The following is an 8,178-nucleotide window of genomic DNA, read 5'->3' on the forward strand; positions in this document are numbered from 1 at the left end:
TGTTCTGAAAGGGATGCTTGTGGGGTTTTATATGGTAAGCAGGTATGGATAGGTTTTTAATATGAAGAATGCATTTTTTTCTCCAATGCTTTAAATCTGCTTTATTAAAACTAAGAAGGTTAACTCTTTTAGCTGCAAATGTGGGCTGAGGAGCATGATGAATTTACTAGTATTTCGACTCCTTAGATTTGAGGTTATTGTGGGCATCGTGTCCTGGGTGAAGCTTTGGAAGTTCTTGTGACAGGTAAGTGACCATATGCTAGAAAGTGTGCTCTCTACATCAATGAAAAAAATATCTATTCTACAGAACTCTGTGACCAACATAGATAGTCATAGGCTCTATTATAAAAGACCTGTAATTATATTGAACAGTCCCTAAGTATAGGTGCCATAACTTACTCTTCTTGTCTCTTTTAAAATTAATTATAACTATAGCAGTCATAACATGGAAATTTAAAAGAGTTAAAATTTAAGTAGCTCCCTCTCCCTTCTGTCCCTCCCTCCCCAATTCTGCAATTCCCATCCCATATACAACATCTATATGATTGACCTTTGTCTTTTTACACTTTTTCTTTACATACAATTGTCTATGTGTGTCAAAACTAACTGGAGGGAAATATATATTTATATCTATATCGTCTGTATCAATATCTATGCATATCTAGATAGATAGATAGATAGATAGATAGAAAGATAGATAGAGGGAGAGAGAGAGAGGAACCTTCCTCACTCAGTTAAAGTACTACCCCATATATAACTACTTTATACTTTTCTCCTTTCCCTTTTTTACACCGTACTGTGCTTATAGTAAAGCATATTTAAAAATGTGCTTGTAGTAGTTAATTAAGAAGACAAAAATAGCTCTTCCCATGGGGGAGTGGGAATGAATATCTACTTTCATCCATCTAGTTTTACTACTAGTTGGTTCACGGATGACTGTTGATAGCCTTATTTTACCAGCGCTCTGCCAGATATATCCTTGGTTCTTACTGTGGCATATATTTTTATTACTGTGTGTTTACACTTATAAAGCCATGAGGACCCATTTCTACAAATGTACAAAAACAGATTTCTTTATTTCAAGGAGACAATTTAGATGGCCAAGCTCAGAGTGGAGATCATTATGACATGTATGTGCCTATTGTGATAATGGTATCTTAACAGATATAGTATTCAGATGTTGAGCTTTCAGAATGGTCTGCCATTCTACAATCATTGCTACATGCTTTTAGCCATATTAACAAAGAGCATCTTCAGCCTTATGTGGAGAAACCTTTATACCCTACTATTCAAAAATAGCTATTTTAAAATTTTTCATATTCACTTGCAGCTCTGTTCTCTGCAAGATCTACCCATCTATTCCAACCATGTCAAACTGTGATAAAAACAGAAGAAAACAAGAATAGACTCTACATGTCACTCAGGTTGGCTGAGCGATAAGCTGAAAAAGCAAGAATTGGATGACGGAGGAATAAATGTACCATCATTTGAAAAAGAACTCTCCTCTTTTAAGCTATATATAACTTTTACATTGCAAACTGAGTAAGACTATTAATAGTAATAATTATAATAACACCTAACATTTGTCCAGAAGTTACAAAGTCTTCCTCAAATTTTAATTCATTTCATCTTTTTGACAGTTCCATAAATTAGTCAGGACAGAGCCTATTATTTCTACCCTACTTCCCACCTTTGCAGGTACTTCCTGCTGCTCTTTCCCAATATGGTGATTAGATGCAGAGAAGTAAAATTCCCAACCTTGAATATCTCCTAAAAATCACGATGTTTGGGCATCATACTTGGTGATCTGTTAGGATGTGGGAATTGGGAATTTCTTGTGCAGCCAACATCCCCTCAGGGAGAATACAAATCACTGAAAAGAGCAGGTCAGATAACTTAGAATTATTGAAGTGATGCTACGTTGTTGAAATGGTGACGTGTGACACTATTAAAGATGGATAGCATGGATTAATTCCTTAAATTTATGCTTAGTTATATCACAGAGTCATTTGGATTCCATCCATCTCCCTTGTAAATTAGCCACTGATAATCACAATTATGACCCTAGGTGTGATAAGACAATGAGATGCCTTCTGAATTATTAAGAAATGTTCATTTATATCCACTCTGTATGTAGTTTTGAGTACTTAACTGCCTTATCATTCCTTTCAAGTTAGTCACCTGCATATATGATATATGCATAAGATTAAATGCCAGTAATGGTGATATTTCTTTAGAAGAAGAAAGCCCCTATTGCAAAAGCTGAATAAACATAATTATATTTATAAGAGTTTTTTTGCTATATTTCTGTTTGGTGTCTATAGTCTTGACTTATTTGTTCATTAGTCATAGATACTGAGTATTTGTATAATGCTTTATTATGAATCAATGCTTTCATTATCATATCCATTGTCCAGTTTGTTATTAAACCTCAAAAGGTATTATTACCAGCATTTTCTAAAATAAGCCTCAGGGGCTACATGGTGTGCACATAGCCACAAGGCTAATACGTGGTAGAGAAGACACCCAATACCATCTTTTCAAGTCAAGAACTCTTTCTGTCAAAGCCCAGAATTTGTGTCAGGACACTGAAGCCAGCCGTGGGCCTCTCCATGTGTAAGCCCACGGGCTGAGTTGCTTTCTAGTTCCAGTCAGAGGAACTGATCTCAGCCAACAAATCAGAAAATGTGTTATAATCCTATTATCAGTAAAAAGGGAAATGCCCCAATATTAGATAGTGTTCCATCACCCGGAGAGGTGCACAGGATGCATGATTGTGTAGAGAGCCGGCTTTAGTTTTCCTACAACATGACCAAGACTGTGACTGAGTGGGACCCTTTGTGAGAGCCCTTTGTGAGAATAGTGAGCAATGAAAGGAAATGTAGGTGTGGCCCTTCTCCATTGGCCATGGATGCAAAACAGATTTTCTGCCTGTGTTGAAAAGAACAGGCAGTGCCCATCCTAAGGAGACAGAGAGCTCTGAACACAAGGTTATCATCACGTCTCCCTTTTTTTCATTGCATTCTAATCAGAAACCTGTTATTAAACAAGCTGCCCTGGTATTAATAAGTGACATAGGAAAGTCACTGCTCATATGAAAAAGGGCACGAGAAGGTGAGGGACATCTCTAAGGAAGAAAGGTCTTTGCCAGGAATAATGATCTCTGAGGAACAAACAGTGCCAGGGAAGTAGGGCTGGTGTTGCAGAAATAGAAACCTAAAACATTAGAGCAGGCCTCTGCTTTTTAACGAAATATTGCTGATGCTGAATACTAATTTCCAATTAGGATAATGCTGTAACAAAGCCACCCTGCCCTTGCCCATTCTGGAATATGAAAGAGAAATGTTTTCTGTATTTATCAAGCCCCTTATAATTATTTTTGACATGTCAAATATACTGGGTATAGAGAGAATAGTACAAGATTGGGGGGGGGAACCTTTTCTAATGTGATGTCAAGTCTTCAAAGAATTGAACAAGCAGCCCCAGAAATAACCATGCTTTAAGTATGACATTGCCATTTAATAAACCAACAGAGGAAACATTGAGAGGAATTCTGTCAACATTTTGAGACTGGTGTAATTTTGAACAATTGAGCATAATGGCAAGATCAAGCTTGATGTCGAGCTGTATGACTTGTGTTTCTGTGAAATTGTAAAACTTGCCAAGCACAGGGAAGGAGAAATATGTAGAGATGGAATGGAGGTAGTTGGACATCTCAGTTCTGCGCTCTCTGACCTTATAGATATGAAAATTATTTCATTATGTCAAAATAGCAGAGGTGAAACCATCAAGGTTCCCTAAGAAATTTCAGTTTTACCACAGAGAAAGATAAGTTTTGCATTTGGACCAGCTGAGAGTACCTGAAGTGTTGTGTCATTAAAATTTATGATCAGAATTAATTCACATTCATTTCGTTAAGGGCCAAGTCAGCTGGGTTGAATTTGTGTGGGGGAATCATAAAAATAAAAAGGATAATGAGAAATGACAGCAGGTCCGCAGTGTCCAGTGAGGACCACTCAAAGATCTGATCTTTTTCTTTTTCCTTTTTTTTTTTTTTTTTAATGTTCCGTTCGGTGTTCGGAGGTTGTTTGTTGTTTGGGGAATCGAGTCATTTGTTGGTACTTGGATATGATAGGAAATAAGTAGAATGCTTTCTAAAATCCCTCAGGTTAAAGGATTAAATCAGCCTCAAAGGAGACCTAACCATGTGGCAATAAGGAAAAGTAAGACACCCACAAGAGAGTAAGAAAGGTGCTTGTCAAGGATGATTTTTATGCCTGGCGCTGTGCTCAATGGACTTGATGGTGCTCTCGGATACAAAGCCTGAGCATGGGGTAACTCTCCCACAGAGTTGCTGAAAGGGTCCACTTTTGTGATCTGATGGCTCATCTTCTCAAGTAAGAAACCAGATAATCTGTCTGGCTCCTCATCACCCCAGTTCTGCATATCTTCTTGGTTGCAAAGCACCTAGGACAGCACCTCTTTATGACTCTGTAGGTGTAGGTTGGGGGTGGGGAAACTTTTTTCTGCCAAGGGCAATTTGAATATCTATAACATTATTCTCGAGCCATACAAAATTATCAGCTCAAAAAATAGGGCTGCTATATAGGGCCAAACATTTAATTAACTCACCTGTTATGCCTTGGCAGGGCCAGATCAAATTATTTCATGGGACTTATACAGCCCATGGGCTAGATGTTCCTCAACTCTGGTGTAAGTAATTCCCAGTTGAAAATGTTAACATCAGTTTCCTTGCCCTTCCATTTTCCTTCCAATAATTGAATTGCTATCAATAAGTTTATTTTTTCTCTAGCTTTCCAACCACTCTCTATATGTTCCAATCCTAAAACTGCCCCACACTTGACGATACTTTGGGCAGATAAGTATTTCTGGGGCACACCATGCTCACCAAGAGAACCAGAGGCTGATTATTGCTAAGATCTTAGAATGAAAGTCTGCTGGTCTGTGAGTTTATAAGTTTGTGCCCTCTGAATATTGTCGTTTCCATGGGGGCAGATGTAGGATTCAAATCAATACCTCACGTGCTTTGTCTCACCATTCCATTTCCTGTATATTCTCTTTACACCAGATGAGTCTGCACACTGACCCTTTGGTTCAAAATTTTAATTTTTGGTTAGGGTGCTGCTTTATACATCAATACTTCCTTCTTCCCAGGATTGTAAAAGAATATGCCATCTGGGAAGGCACTGGGAAGTGAGGCAAAAGTTCTCGTCCTCACTGCCAGCTGCTTGGAGACCAGCAAGTGGCTCCTAAGTCCTGGGGCATCTGGACCACAAAAAGGCAGTTCAGTGCATCCTGGGAATATCCAGGCGAAAGAATGAGCTTTACCTCGACTAGCTTCTCCCTGATTCTCCTGCTCAGCCTGCAGGCTCCTTTGTTCTCTCAACTGACAATGTGCCCATTTTAGAACTGAAAGGGGAAATAAAGGTTTCAATCTTTTCCTTTTTCTTTGTATAATACTTACCGAGTAGTTCAGTGCAAGTGGGCATTCAGTGATCATTTCCTTCTAGTACTTGCATTATTTTCTCTCTGTGATGGAAGTTTCTAGGCAGTCATTTCTGCCTACTTGCCTCTGCAGCCTCAAAGAGTTGGGACTTAAGCATAAGCCCAAGTTTTTAAAAAATAAAGAAGGGAAGGGAGGGGAAAAAAAAAGAAACAGACAAGCTGAATACATGGACAGATGGGGAGATAGTTTTACTACACTGGAATCTCAAAATTGTTAAAATTGCTGCCCAGGTCAATTTCATTTTCGCAATCTGTGCAGAAATCTGGATAATGTAATTTTAAAACTTAAGCAAATAATCCTTCTGTGTTAGTTAAAACCTAACCTTTATAGAAACATCTACTGGCCCTTGAGGTGAGTATCCTACAACAGTGTGAGCTCTAATGACTTTTCAGTTAGTTCGATGGATTCTGTGATCTGCCTGTGCATCACATGATAAAGGGAATGCACTTATATGTGGAGATACGTCGCAGTAAATTTTTAAAACTAAATTATCCCTGGGCCGAAAGGGTTTCCTGTGACCACAACCAATTTTCCTAAAATCTGTATTAAGACTTTCACACCAAAATGGGTAAACCTTTTGATTGTTAGTGCTCAGTTGTAGCTGGAGGCTAGTCTCATACAAGCTAAATGTATAGTAATAGCAAAAGCATACATTCACTGAATGCTCATTATGGGCCATGTAGTGGGTTAAGCATTTTAAATGGATTTGATCCTCAAAACCCTGAGAGGTAGAATTATTCTTACTCCCATTTTACAAATGAGAAAACTAAGTTCATAGAGAGATAAAAATAACTGGTCCAACTTGCAAAAAGTGCTATCAGGGTGTGACTTCAGGAGGCCTGATTCTGTGAGACAACAGTTAGGTACATGCTCTACTCAGACGCCCTGTTTAATCACTTTTATTCTTGCTGTTTCTTTCTTATTTGATATTTTCCACATTCAGTGAGCATCTTCCAGAATTTAAGTTTTAGAGGAATAAATTCTCTTTTGAAATGATGATCAGTGAGAATTAATTTTGCTTCTGACTGCATCTAACTTATTCTGAGAGAAGGAGATAATGGCTCAATGTGAAAGAAAATGCCAAGTAGATAGCAGAAATATGAGCCTAGGAGTCAGAACAGCTCAGACAGTAAAATGTAGTCTCTTGCATATTAATTCCACTCACACAGTAAAGAAAGAGACAATGTAAAGAAACCACTTTCTGATATGGATCTCCATCAATGATGGCATGGTTTGGTTGCCGCGACCAAGCAAGGGGGGTGGGGGGGTGGCGGGGAAGCAACATGAGAGAGTAGACTCTGGAGCTAAGCTGCCTCGATTCAAATCCTGGCTCTACTACTTCCTGCCATATGATCTGGGGCAAGTTCCTTGCTGCCTCTGTGACTCTGTTCTGTAAAAGAGAAATAATAGGACCTACCTTATAGGGTTGTCACAGGGATTAAATGAGTTCATGCCAATAAAACATTTAGAGCACCTCTTGGCACACAGTAAGGACCCTATGGGTGTTGGCTGTATCTTCACCATCATGATCATCCTGATCATGAGGCCCTCTAACATTGTGTGGCAAAGATAGCGACAGTGGTTTTATATTTAGATATTCTCGGGGCTTTTATATAGAAAGAGGAAATAATAGATTCGATTTATTTTAGGCTTTGCTAAGTAAAGCAGTTCTTATATCACCTAGATTTCTTTTGGTTTCAGAGTCTGAGTGGTAATTTATAAGTTTATTCAACTAATGTGTTGCCATGACTCAGTCTGAAGGAGGAATTTTGCTCCTAGCAAAAAAGAGGATTTAGCATCTTAATTGAACAATTATAAAATAGAAACAGCCTGACCACTATCCTGAAAATGTGAAGATGGGAGTGGCAAAAAAAAAGAGGGGAAGGGGAAATAATTCTGCCTTTAAGGTCCAAGTGATCAGGGAAACCGGGATTTGGAGTTTGACATAGCAAATTTGTGGTGGGGTGATATTGGTAAATCATAGCTCACGAAGTTCTCATAGATTCCCACACATGTAAGTCTTCACCCTGCTTCCTGCTAGTCATTGGAATGGATTCTCTCTGACACCCTTTGAGGGCATCCATGGGGGTGAGACAGGCTTCCTTCCTTCGAGGCAATTTGTTCCAACTCTGCCCACTCACAGGTGAGGAAGCCTGGCCAAATTCCAGAGGTGATTAGTGTTGAACCCATTATTTCACAGGGTTGAGTATGTTTGGGTGGAAGTGTGAAAAGCCTATAATTTCATAGCTGCTAGTAGAACATTTCTGCTAAACCTCTTTTTCTTCTAGAATTCTGAAAGGATCTCACATTCAAGATGATTTGAGGGCATTGCACCCACAGTTGTTACTCAGTCTTGAAGGTGCAGGTGGGAAGAATATAAATATTTTCTTCAAAATATTGATGATCATTTTGACCCATTTTTTTTTGTGAGATTGAAATCCTCTTCTCAGTTGTTGAAACTTTGAGGATTTTTCTCCCATAAATATAAAATTAGAGTCATAAGCTTAACTTAGACCAGTTAGGAAAAAGTATTACATTTTAAAATTGTGCCACCAGTGTTCTGTTGAGAAGAAATATGACATGGTTAAACCAAATTCTGAGTTATCCACTATTTCAATGCCTTATTCACCCTTGCCTATAAAGTGGAAGCA

This window comes from Myotis davidii, unplaced genomic scaffold (genome assembly GCF_000327345.1).
Source record: "Myotis davidii unplaced genomic scaffold, ASM32734v1 scaffold13, whole genome shotgun sequence".
NCBI classification, from domain to species: domain Eukaryota; kingdom Metazoa; phylum Chordata; class Mammalia; order Chiroptera; family Vespertilionidae; genus Myotis; species Myotis davidii.